Here is a 14197-nt window from a genome sequence, read left to right as displayed (position 1 = left end):
TGCTGAGCTATTAGACTCTGTTTGTGGTAAGGTTGAGCTAATGGTCAATTAAGACATAATTCACAGAAGTAGCCAAGCCGCAGCTCAACTAATCCATTAAAAAAGTTATTACTTACGAGATCATTTGGGACTCACCGCGTCCTAAATACCGTTCCTTTACAACACTCTGGCTACATCTTTTTTGCTTGTGCAACCTTGTTTATGAGCATCTATTTACACTGATCATCGAGCACTTCCTCTTGTGCAACAACTTGCTTTTCATAGGCGGGGCGTGTCAGCATCTTGTTGGTTGTGACCAGGGTGACGGCAACTGGTCTAAAAAAGCTGCTTGCTGCTTCCCCTGCACGTCTGTACTACACGCCTGCCGTTACATCATGGTCATCGGTGCTAAGCTCCACTCTGACCCGCCGTACGCTACGCTAACCTCGCAGAGCAGATGCCTATTCATCACCAGCCAATCAGATACTGTAAGGTCACACACGCACGTACATATACTCATGTAGACATACATGCTTCCCGACTTAACACACATGCATGCTATACTTTGCAGCGCAAACCCGTATGTGTTCTCTCAACTTACTTGCATTCACACTGTATGACCTCCAGAGTGGCGTAGGATTTCTACTGCGACTACAGTGTATATTGTAGTCTAGTCTGCAGGTTATTCTTAGCGCCGTTATAAGTGAAAACACGAGGAGGAAAGCTGGAAGGTTTCTGAAGGCTGCAGATCAGATATACGCTGCATACTTCAACAAATCATCAACACAGATATCCGATGCACCGAGGCAGAAATATTCTTACGCCGTCTTATTCTGTTTCCACTTGTCTTTGTCAAAGACATTGAGGGTTTGCAGCTTTTGACTGTATCCCAAGTCAAAAGAAGAGACAACTTTGTTTCAAACAATGCATACCACTTGTTCCCTTTACTGTCGGACTAGAAGTTGTGGCTCTTAAAACCAGCTACATCACTGCTGCTAAAAGTAGTGGCGGTGGACGAGAGGAGTGGAAGTGTGCAGCAAGAGGGGGACTGGCCTTTCCCAAGCTGGGACACATAGGGGAAAATCCAAAAATATAAAAAGAACACAGTAAAAGAGGAACACCCATCAATGCCATTTATTTGACCCCGTATCAAAACTGACAGCAAACCGTGCCAGCATTCTTTTTACATTGCAACTTTTACTAGAGAATCATATAAAACTGAATGTGCTGGATAGCTGGATTTAACTCACAATTTGACCGCCCATTATGCTGTTAATAATAGACTGAAAGCAGCTTTACGATTGGTCAATAGCATAAATGCGTGTAAAAAGTTCCCCAAAGTTGACCTCGACATGAGAGCACTGCTACAGTTCCAGTCAAACGATTGTGGTGTGAAATATTGCCGTCGTAAATACTGTTACGATGGGTCCTAAATATAATCTGCTCTCCCAATGTTACCCTGCAGCCTGTATATGTTTGGCGTTCATGTGCATATCCAGTGATTTTCCCTATTACAATCACTTACGTTCACATAAGTAGGGCAGGCTATCTGACTTCAAAACCTTTTGAACGCCAACTACACTTTGTCCGAAGAAATAATTATCATAACTGTTGAGATAACAAAAGTTTGTATTAGATGTTTACTTTTTTCAATAATGTTTGCTTTGTCTGTGTCTGTTTGGTGGTTGGGTTTCGGCCGGGAATAGACCCCATTAACTTTTGGTGAGGATTTTCTGCAGTTTTGTTAATATCTCAGGGAATAATGCATGGATGTTAATGGAAACAATCAGACGTGTTTAGGTGGCTGGTATGTATTTGATGTGGATCCTAGATCTGTTGAGCTTATTGAGATTATGTTTACGCAGTTACTGGCGGTTCAGAGTGATACAGGACTATCAGTTTGATATTGGATAAGCTTGATTGAATTAAAGGGGGATGTTTGGTCTTGGAGGAGGAATGCGCTCTACTGAGTGCCATTCTAGTTTTAGACTGTATTTTATTCCAGGGTTACAATGATGCATTTCGGTTTGGCATATTGCTGAACTCAAATGCTCTCAACCTCTACTTTGCAACAGTAAATCACAATCTCAAGTACATATGAGTTCCCTGACCTCATCGTTGTGTTAGCATGCATACATTAGCACATAGATACAATAACTATCTGCGGCATGCCTCTCCTCTTCGCGGCCTCGTCTCCAGCAGCCAATTAATGAGCACAACTTCCTGGAGTTTGTGAAGGCTCTTCGTGGTGCCAGCAGCAGCCACACCCAAAACAGCTGGAACGGGGACAGAAGCACACAGCTGGGAGGGAGAGAGAGCCGAGTGTCAGTGCTGCGTAACACTGCCATCTCCACCACCGGCAGAAAGACAGCGAGAGGTGCGAGAAAACATACAGTCCACGGGCTGCGTAGCCAAAATGCAGTGTTCATGCCCTGTGTGACTGAGTGTGCACTTTTTTTAACAGCAGATTTGAGGGAACATTACGAGTGATTCAGAATAGTAACGGCATAAAAAGCCTCAGTGCATGCGCAAGTGTGTGTATGTGTGTGAACGGGAACAATGCGGCCATTTATGGGGTGAATACCGCAGCCTTTAACAAGGGCCCTTAACATATTAACCATGTGACCCACTTGAGCTCAGAAAATGTCTTGTAACAACCCCCAGCTCCCTTCATACGCCCAAAAACATACAAACGTCCATGTACAGTTAGTACATTCGCACATGTTTTCACTCCGGGATGTTCTTCAATAAAATCAAACTCTTAACCTTAAATGACTGCATTCGAGGACATGTGACTCAGGCGGATTTTATTGTCCCATGCAAAAGTGTTTCATAAAATTACATCAGGTCTACACGTAACGAACAGGGATTAAGTATGTGTGAATGAGTGGGAGCAGCCCTGACCCCTGACCTATAGAGTATGAGCCGGGCCGCCTTTTGCCCCATTGAGGCTGTGATGTCACCCCGAGTACAGAACAGGCAGTGCTGGAAAAGAAGGCCTTAAAAAAAGAACTGAGAAACACGGTCCAGCAGAATAATTATATGAGAGAGGGAGTGAATCAGGAAATAGCTTTTGGTTTGGGAAACTCAAGAGTTTGAGGGAGCGCTGCCATGTGCTAAATGAAAACAGGATTTGAAAAAAAAAAAAAAGAAAGTGGAGAAAGAGAGGAGTGAGAGAGAACACAACAGAAGCCAAAGTGCTTTTTTTTCATGCAGAGGGGTGGCAGGGTATCCAGTGGTCAGCGAGGAGAATATCCCTCAACCTCCCCTCCCTGATCCTTCTCTTCCTCTAACTTCTCTCTACAAGACTCCCTCCTTTCCATCACACTCTCCCACCCTCCTCCTCTTCTTTGCTTTCTCATTCTTTTGTTGGCTGGCAGGCTCTCGACTCTTTCCTCACACATTTTAATGGGTATCTTCCCAATCACGTTTTTATTGCAGGAAATTTCAGCACACCACATTGCGTGAGCCGAAGGAGTGCTCCATTCTTAGCTCGGCACCGCCGAGTGCCAGGGTGTGTTGAGCTTGCCAGTGTGTATACATGTGTGTGTATGTGTGTGTGTGAGTGGGGTTAGGAAAGGGGGAGGTGAACTGGAGTGGCGCTAGTGTCAGTTTGATGCCAACATTACAGCTCTCGGTGCCCCCTCCTTCTCCTTCTCTTGGTAACAATAGTGAAGTCAGGGAGGAGGAGGTGGTGGAAGCCATTGCGAAAAGACTTAAAAAAAAAAAAATGTGCATGTCCTCTCTGAGTCACTGCACTGTGGCATAACTTCACAAGAATTTTACTCAGAAACCCCTCCTCACCCCGCCCATTGCCATTACCAACACCCAACCTTTGACTCCGTTTGTGAGAGCTTCAACTCCTCACCTCTCCCTCTCCTCACTTTATTTTTTCCCCTGGCAGCCACCTGGGTTTTTTCTCTGAAAAGAAGGCCGTGGTTTTGGGCCTGTGGTTTAATTGAAATAATATTTGCTGTACTCCGCTGCCTCCCCGGCTCTATTCTCCCTTAACAACGGGCATTATTTTTAGCCACTGCGCCGAGTTCTGTCATTTCCTGTTGCAGGGCTCGCTGTGCTTTTGACCACAAGCAGGCTCAAACACTCCGTGCTCTGCCTCCACCATCACACCATTCCTCACACACCCGGGCTGAGCAGGTCCCTCGTGAACTGTCCTCACAACAGCATCCACCCCAGATAAAACAAAAGACACTCGGGCTCTGATGCATCACTGCATTTCATTTAGGACTGACACCATAATGTAATTTTAATGCAAATCAGCTCTTCGGCCAACAAAGTAACACTGTTTTGATCACTTTTATAAAGAACTTTAATTTGTTCTACCAAGTCTGTGAACCAACAAACAAATAACTCACAATCCCACATGCTGTCATTTTTTTACAGCCTTTTTAGCTTAATAAATGTACAGAAATCCATCTTGACCCTGGTACAGAGATATCATTTACTGCACTGCACCATATGGTACAAAGACACGAGACCTCACATGCAGCGCAAGACAAAGTTTGGACAGTAGACTATACAGATCACTCTACAAATATACATTTAACAGCCAGCAGAATGGCTGAGTGCATTCAAGCAGTGTGTCTCACAGCATGGCCGCAGCTGCAGAGGGAAGAGCCGCGACTGACCTGTGCACTGAGCAGGGCATCAGGGACGGAATACAACACAGTAACATGAATGATAAGTGTGAGTGAGACACATTCATGTAAAGGGCTACATCTGAATTATACAGTATCGATGGTTATAATGTAATACTTGTGATAGGTGGCAGTGTATTGAGAGCTGGAGCGTTGCGAACCTTTGTTCTCGACTGCCCCCTTGCCCCTTAGAAAAGGGCTAGACGGGGCAGAAATGGGAGACACCTTCAAGACAATCGTACGTCATTAGTCGTCGATGGCCTTTATGGAAAACAGACGCGACCGGACATTTCCACTATGCGGTCTTCAGCTTAGGTGATTTCTCTTGTGTTACTGATATTATTACAATGTATTTGCCATTCATGGAGATAGGAAAGCACTGCTTCATTACCAGGCCTCTAGCGGTGCTTTATAGAAATAACAACAATAAAAGAAAATCAGAAAAGCAAACTCATCTCCTGGCAGTGGGAAAGTAGTCAAAAACCTATTATTATACATTTAATGCTCAGGCCAGTGTATGTAGAATTGATATAAAATAAACTACAGTGTGTGTGTGTGTGTGTTCATAGTAATAAAGGAAAATGTGTTTTTAAACAATAATAGAGCTCTATGGCACAGAGGAACAAGCCATTCTGACATGTTACAATTACAGTAACTTGGTGAGTACCAAATTACTGTTAGGACTGACATTAATGTGATAATTCAGTATAACAGCGTTGTTATCATAACAATGACCAAAACTACAAAAATGAGACCCCAGTTGCAATAACCCAGAATTATCCTTCATTATTATCACACATTCTAAAGCTCAAGGGAAGTAGCTCGATGTCTGGAAATACGCTTACAGAGCTGGACAGAGTCATAATACCTTAAAATAATTGGGTAGATAGAAAAGTTCTGACCAGAGATGCCCTGGAGCAAGTTACTCAACAAGAAACAGCTCCAGTGGAGTTGCACAATGACCTGTGGTTGTTCTGGGCAGTTCCCATGCACGATATGAATCCGAGCCTTGCTGAGAAAAGAGCAGCAAGCTCCAAGAATCTTTTCTTGTGAAATAAATATTTTAAAAAAACAGTAGCTAAAATTACCTTAAAATTCCACCGAAGCAAAGTATTTCAATGACTGATTATAAAGGTTTTGTATAAAGCAAAAGTACTGAATGTGGTCGACAGAACATCCTGGTTGAGTCAGAGGGCTGGAGCCAGTTTTCTTGAAAACAAACATCGATTTTATAACAAAAATAAGAATGACATTGTGTTCAAGATTTAGAGAAGTGGAGTCAAAGGGAAAATATTCAAGAAAAGGTCTCATAAAACTGCTTGACGTAAAAGTAATGTAAACATACTTTACGACATCCCTTCAGTATCTACAGTATGTCAAAGAAGATCATTCATCAGCTCAGAAGCTCATATACTGTGTTTATATCCCTGGAGCAGAGTTACATGTGTCGCAGCAGCCTGACAAAATAAAACATGTTGGCGGCATGTAAACAGCGAACAGGGAAACAAAACAAGTGAACCATCCACAACCTGGGTGGGTTGCGGTCATATAGCTGGTGCCCAGTGGTGTGACAACAGCTGTGTGAGTCACTGGGAAACAGAGAGGGGCCAGTGTGATAGTTAAGTGGTGGCCCCACCCCTCACTCGTCATAGAAGAGACCCTTGGGCCTGGATGAAAAGCCTCTGGGCTCCTTTGTGGTACCCTTTGCTGATTACTTTTCTGGGAAAGCCGCCTCAGAAAGGAAACCACAAAACAGGCTTGTTTCTCACTGTCTTGTCTTGATCCCCTCTCATTGTCTTTCTTGTTGTTTCGCTCCATGCTTCGCAGAGACTGTGACAATGAGGGGACAGATCTGCTGATGCTTTTCATTGTTCAGGCTGCACATGATCATTTTGCATTTCTTCAGTGTGGTTACAGTTATTAAAGGGGATTTACGGGATTTTTAAATCAAGGCCTTATGTTAACGTGTTTTGGGTGTAAATGAGTCATACTTAGTCGACATAGTTGGTCCATTAGATCAACTCAGTTGGCAGTCGCGGCACGGCTGCAATGGCTGCAACGTGATCCTTTGGGGCAACTGCAACCATCAAATTCACGTCCACTGAAAGTGCTTGTTTTTGCCACTGGCTGAGGTTATTATTCAAAGTGTCTGACAATATTACGGACACAATTCCTATGGAGATAGACCTTATTGTTAAAAAGTGAGATTCATTTTTTGTAACCAAAAACACAAGTCTCGCTCAAGGAGAGGTCTCGCTCTGAAATCTTAAGGGGGGTGAATGTTGCAGGAAGACGATGGTGGAAAAATGAGTCAGATTCGGAGAGAGGAGTTTGGAGTTTACCTAGAGGAACTGCCAGCAAGGATTTATTTCCAAGGTCATGGCTGGCTATTTAAATGATTTTGACAATCTAGATGAGGCAACAACTGTTACAACTCATCCTGCAAGTTTACAAAATCGACAAACAAAAAAGACCACACAATCAATCACGACAGGTTGAAACTACTGTGGTCTATTTGCTGCAAGCATGGCCTTAAACTCAAGGTCTCACTGCTTTACAACATGTTGTCACACCACGTCTAAAGGTAAAAGTGTACAGGCACAACATTAAAACCACTGACAGGTGAAGTAAACAATCCTGATCATCTCGTTATAATGTAATGTTTGCTGGGAAACCTTGGCTCCTGGCATTCACATGGGCGCCACTTTGACAGCACAACTCACTCAAACACTGTTGGAGTGTCGCTCAGGGCACCAACCCAGGTTCTGAATTCCCTGGATCCCAATCCGATCAAGCATCCGTGGGATGTCCTGGAACAAATCCAACCTGTGGAGGCCCCACCGTGGATTGGACTTGGCTATGACCCGGTGAGGCATGGATGCAGGACCTCTGGCGGTGTGCCTGGCAAAGTTGAAGACGGATCCCCTGAGTCATGAGGGTTGCGAGGCGGGGCCTTCATGGAACGGACTTGTTCGGCATGTCCCACAGATGCTGGCATCGGGGAGTGAGTGCTGATGTCAAGAGAAGTTGTCCTTGGTGGCTAATAGGTGTATATACTAGTTTAATATGACCACACTTAAAGGTGGGCCAAAACGCCTGCTTTCATAGCTTTCTCTTGGCTGCATCACACATGATCTTTTGCATATGTTTGTATTCTCAATGTGAAGAATCCTACAAGAGAGGAAAGTCCCTGAAAGCATTCAGGATGTTGCATTTAGTTGTACACACAAAAAATTATGACAGTAGTTTCTTTGGGGTTGAAACCCTTCGAATGTCCGCAGGTCTCCACACCACCTGGTCAGTTGTTCTATAAGTGAGTGAATCTGTCTGATTGTCAATTTTGGAAAGTTTAATCTCCAGCGCACCCGATTCAGCATTTGAAAATGGGGTTACTGATTCTGTTGTATGATCCAACCAGCAGTTCGAAGCAAACTGAGGCCCATAGTCTTGTTTTAAACTGTGGTGCACCAGATAAGTGGGGTGTTGCTGTGTTCCACAGAGCTTTAATTGGCATTTATAAGTCAATTTAATTCATTTTGCTGCATTTGAAAAGTCATGTGACGTCTCTGAATCAACCCAATATGGTAAACTCCTGATGTAGTGTTTCTTTGCAACAGTAATTTGACTCCAGGCTAGAGGCAGAACTGTCTACTAATAGGGTTGTTATGGGACTGATTTATACTTGTAGCACCATATGTGGTATACCATTATGTGTGGTAACTTTACTGTGCAGTTTAATGTTTTACTTCAGCCGTAATGTGGCTTGGTACAACTGGGTCTAGTTAACACAAAAGCGGGCACAGCCCCAGTTGGTTTTTTTTTCAAGATCTACTGCAGAACCTAATGCTCAGTGGATTGGAGCGGCTTATTCATAATTCAATCAATTATAGAGTGACCAGTATTCCCAATGCCAATGACCCAGGCAGTACCCTGCCATAAGAAAATACAGCTCCACCACATATCCCATAGCTCTACCACAAGCTCCATCTGAACCCATTGCTCGCCTGTCCTGCTGCCTCCATAATGGTGCACCAGCCACCACAGAGGCCATAGCTCCAACTCCAGGCCCCATAGCTCCTCCACCACACTGCCCCTGCCTGCACGGGGAATGAGGGATTAAATATAATGCTCGCATGTCAAGTCTGCAACGCAACAGAGAAAGCGAGGAGGAAGGAATTTGTCAGAACTCCATAAACACATACATGGATTTGGCTCCCCATGCCAGCGCTCCGAGCGAGGAGAACTTTCCGGAGGCTCGCTGAGCAACCGGGAGGCCGAGGGTGAGAGTAAGCAGGGCTGCTGAACGAGCCCAGGGTTTACGCAGAGGCCAGCCAAGCAGCAATGATACACTGCACTGGAGGAGAAGGACACAGGGGAATGGGAGAGAAGAAAAGTGGAAATGAGAGCAGAGAAGCAGAAAGAAACGGAAAGAAGAGGGTAGATAGGACATACTAAACCCCGGCAATCTGAAGTGGATATGTCAAGAATCAAAACATTCCCCTCATATGTATGTATGTACATATATATAGAACGAGACTGAGATACGATCAGGGAGGGAGACATTAATGGAGAAAGAGTGAAAAAGGGGGGGAAAGACAGAGGAATTAACAGGACATGCCCACTGAAATTTTCCAGTGTCTCTGCCAGAGAACAACAACAAAAAAAAGAGGTCAGTCCAGATGCCGTTCACTGACTGTTCACATGTGGTCCAACTTCTCTGGAGCGGAGGGGCGGAGTGACTGACTAAGAAAAGGGGTGTCGAAGACGGAGGTTAAGCATGCTTTGGACCGGGAGGGGGAATGTAAATGGGGGTTTGGCTTTAATCAGGTTATATGAAGCAGAACCTGGACTTCATTTGGCCAGCAGATGTTGGACAGGTGGGGGGACCATCTTTCCAGGAGGTCTGTAGGGGGCAGAGGTCATGAGGTGAAGCTTACCGCGCGCTGTAACCTCTCAAGCTTTCGTGATAAACATCCAGCTGTATCAGATCCAGACAGAGTGATTGATCAATAAATTTGACAAGTAGCAAGCCAAGTCAAAGCTGTAAAATGGACCGATGGATCTTCCTCTTTGAGCCCCCGTAGCTGCCTCCGCTCTTCTGCTCCAAAAGATTGTACAGATGATCGGCCCTGTTGCTTTTGGCTCAGCCGGTGGAAGAGGAGCAGCCTCCAGGCCCGGCCCTCCGCAGCCATCTCAGCCACTGGGAGGTGAGCTCCGCAGTGGGTGTAAAATACTGTCGGGCGGATATATTTCTGCAATGAAATATGGATGTAAGCCTTGTGTGAGCGCGCGCCTGGCTATTTACGTGCGTCGGCGTAAGGTTAACTGGAGGTCAACGCTCACTTTGCCGCCACAGACTTGGCGGCACTCCAACATTGGAAAAGCAGCGGCGGTGTCTCTTACTCACTCTCTGTCCCGTATCCCTCTCTCTGTGCTCTTCTTCCTCGTCCTCGTCTCCTTGCCAGCGTTTCTGTAGTTTGCGTGCAGATAACATGCAGGGAGCCATGTGGTGTGTATCTGTGTTGAGCTCTGGGCTTAGCACTGTGGGAGTGTGGAGAAATGTGGGCTCAGAGCACGAGAAGTGAAGGAAATGAAAAGCCTAACTAGTTCACAAGTGAGACAGGAGTCAGATGAGCCCAAGGAAATGTAACGGGAGGAAACTTCTCCCCCACACACTGCTGATGCTTTCAGACAGTGGGGCTGTGAAACTGGCCTTACTGGTAATAGTAAACGCTGAGAATACAAAATATCACAGAAAATGTAGTTAAATTGTTCGGCATATGCTTTGTTGCTGAGTGGTAGATGAGAATATACACACTAATATCCTGTTTGCATGCTAAACGAAGCTTTAGCTAGCTGCCTGTTAGCTTATCTTAGCATTAAGACAGGAATTAGCTAGGCTGGCTCTGTCCGAAGGTTACAAAAGTTATCCAACTTATTCCTCCTCCTCATGATACCTTTCTGCGAATTACGGGCGCCCAGTTACGTTTCATTCATGAAGATCTAGGTTAGTGACTTTAATGGGTGACCCATAATCGTTTTTCCAGTAACCTTCCCTGGAAACTTGTGGATATGTTATTTGTTTAACCGAAATTACAAATTGTCACCTCAGATTTTGTAAAGCTTTAACAAACAAGATAAAATATATTAATGAGTGAGCTTTACAGGGGTGCTGTTAGGGGATTTTATTAACTTTTCCCCTTGTTTCCAGTCTTTGTGCTAAGCTAAGCGAACTGCCCTCCTGGATCTTCCTTCTAACTAGAGAGTCAAAGTCATGATTTCACTTTGGGGCTTCTACTAGCTCCTGTAACTTTTCATTGAGCATTATTTTTTTATTTTTAACCCTTACCCTTGGGTTAATCCTTAAACATAATAATTATAACAGACACTATTCTATAGTCAGTTATACTACTTCTGTCCTGCTGTTAGAGACACGTCTGAGCTTACTGTGGCCCCTCATTGCCTTTCGTTGCCCTGTGACGCTTTACCCATGATGGTCTGGGACTTGTGGTAAATTTTGGTGTTTGTTAATGGCAGCTAATGAACAGAAATACGGATTAAACAACGATATTAAAGTGTGACTGGGAATATAAATTAGGTTTGGTTACTTCTGGCAAAGAATTTTAAAGTTCCCATTTCATTTTGGCTGTCTATAATGTATCAGTGAGTTTTAGAGGTGCTGGATTTTGCTACCGTTGTACACAGCCAAGTTATGTAGAACCAGGCGAGTGTGTTTCTTACTAAAAAAACTCATGTACTTTTGTGTGAACCCTCATTATCAAATGTCTTAAAACACAAAATAATGTTCTTGGCAAGGAGCAACAGACGAAAAAAAAAAAAACGTTTATCTCGATAGCAGCGTGATAGTTCTCACCCTTGACATGTCTTTTGATGCTGCTGCCAACAACAACTGCTTATTGCAGCTCAATGTGCCAACCAGAGATAGAGCAGAGTGTAGAGCGGAGGCCAGCACACTGGGCTGATAAGGAGCCGCCTCAGACAGAGCTGACTGGGCCACACTCAGTAGAAATCTGGAGGGTTTGGCCTCTTGTTAAACTGACAGAACCTTCATCATCTGCACTTTCATCCTCCTCGTCAGTGACCCACATCCAACTCCAGATTCCACTTCTTGCTGAAGAGTTATCGTTCGGTTTTTACTCTGGTTGTGCCAGAGGGTTCAACAGGGGACCTGAGGCCATGCTTTGAGAGGACTGATACAGGTGTGTTGTAGTAAATTTAAATGAGTTTGTTGCTCAGTTTTGTCAGTTTCTTGTCCTCTCTTTGAGCCCACAGAAAGTTTCCTGCCCTGTATGGTAGCTTACCCTTACCCTCACCCTCCTCCTGGGTGAGCGTCAATTATTCATAAGCCTTGGGTAGCTAACTTGAAACCGATAACCCACATGCTATTTATACTTCATTTCAAATGAACAAATACTTAACTGTGAAGTTCCAGGCAGCTTGGTCGTGTCTGTCTGCATTGCTGCTGCTCCGGCCTCAGTGAGGGAGTTAGACTGAGGGTATAGCCGGGCGGGCAGTTGGGAGGAAAGCGGGGGTCATTTGTCTATTGTGGAGGAAGGCTGAACCAGCAGCTGCACAGTATAGGTAAGACTAACAAGGCACAATTCATAAGATATTATACCATCTGGGACTTTCATTCTCTGCAATTTGTGTACAAATAAATTGCTCTAAATGAAAGCTGGTTATTTTACACAACTCAATTTGCTTTATTCCAATATTCAGTTTTTGTAGCCTGTTATACAAAGACTCCAATTAGAAATCATAATCTTACAAATCAATTAAAATGTTGGACCTAAAATAAACCTCATTTGGATATGGGGAAAAAATATATGAACAACAAAGAATAGATTTGTTTTTTAACTATCAGTTAATTTTAGTGCTTTTACCCATTCGCTTATCTAATATATATATATATACTTAAATAATTTAATTTATGGCATATATATATATATATATATATATATATATATATATATATATATATATATATATATATATATATATTTAATAAGCAATGTAACTGTTATAGTTAGTGAGTAAAATGTGAAATCTGCCATAAAAATGTTGTCAATAGGTTTCGCATTTCCCGCCAAGGGCGCAAAAGTCTTGGCCCATGCTACAGTGGCCATTTTCCTTTTACGTCTCACTCAGGGTGAGAAGCTCAAATCCTGGTATAATGCCATACTGTTGTGTTCCAGGTTGCAAGTCGTACCGTATAAACGTAGAGAATCTGACAATTTGTAATCATTTCACCAATTCCTGATTTATCAGCAACTGAAAAGGCAATAGATAGTAATAGATAGTTACAATCTGGAGGGACATGGGTCCATATGTATTTCAAAGTAAAACAACATATTTGATAACCCAGTAGATACTGTTACAAAACAGCTAACGTTAGCATTAAACCACTCCCTAGTGAACAGTACCATTTGATAGTGTTGCACATTATTATTATTACACATTATTATTATTAGCCTGGAAGTAAAACTCACTTAATGTGATCAAACTTATTCTGTCCTTCCCAGCAGGTTTACCAGTGGGACCTATAGTCCAGGTGACATTCTTACATAAAAAGATTTTCATTTTAATAGTTTGCTTTAGCTAAACAAGCTCATAGCTCCTAAGTCAAAACTCAGGCCTGCAGAAGTTTGTTTTGCATTAAGATATTTTTTTATTTCAGCTGCAGAGTGAGTGTGCTTGTGTGTACAGACTCATGTTTAATGTTTGGAATTTGCTTGTTAAGGTCACATTTCAGGATTTATGCAACTGGGTTTTTTTTTTTTATATCAAATTATATTTCCTAGATCCTTTTAGTATTCAAATTAAAAGGAAACACATGGTGATGCTAAGATTCTTTGTATGTCATTTCAAATTTGGGCTCTGCGGTTAATCAAATTGTAATTTCCATTACGATTTTCCTCAATTATGAAAACAAGATAATCAAGATGAAATTATGTATATTATATTATATTTGTTTCAAAATTATGCTCTTATGTTGTCTTGTGTTATAAATCAAGCACAACCATTTTCTTTACAGCTGTGTGCTTTACCCCTCCCTAAAGCCCAAACTCACACTCAGCCAGGCTATGGCATGTTTAGTTTTGCTCAGCTCTATTTATTAAATTATACATATATTATTACATTGTTATTAAGACTTTTTTTAGTATCTTTTGCTGGATTATAGTTAAAAACGTTAGTTTTTTTTTAAGTACAATAAATGCACAATGTTGCCGAAGTCAACAAATAATTGTGTTAAAAAAAATCATGATCTCATTATTGACCAAAAGATAATCATGACTGACTTTTTAAAAGTGGTTAAAGCAAATGATGACATTTAGGGTTCCCTACATTGAAGGTATTAAAGATATGTTGCTCTTTCATAACAGCCGACAGGATTAAAAGTCTGTTATGCCATCAGTGTTTGGCTGCCAGAGGTTAATAAAATGATGATACAAGTGTAATGTTATAAACCTGACGGGGTCAGTGAACATTAACTGATATCAAACACCCACGTGTCATCCTAAACTCTGACCAAGTCACACCTG

Source organism: Pagrus major, chromosome 15 (assembly GCF_040436345.1).
Source record: "Pagrus major chromosome 15, Pma_NU_1.0".
Lineage (NCBI taxonomy): Eukaryota > Metazoa > Chordata > Actinopteri > Spariformes > Sparidae > Pagrus > Pagrus major.
The sequence above is the reverse complement of the archived record's forward strand: the minus strand, read 5'-3'. Positions refer to the sequence as shown.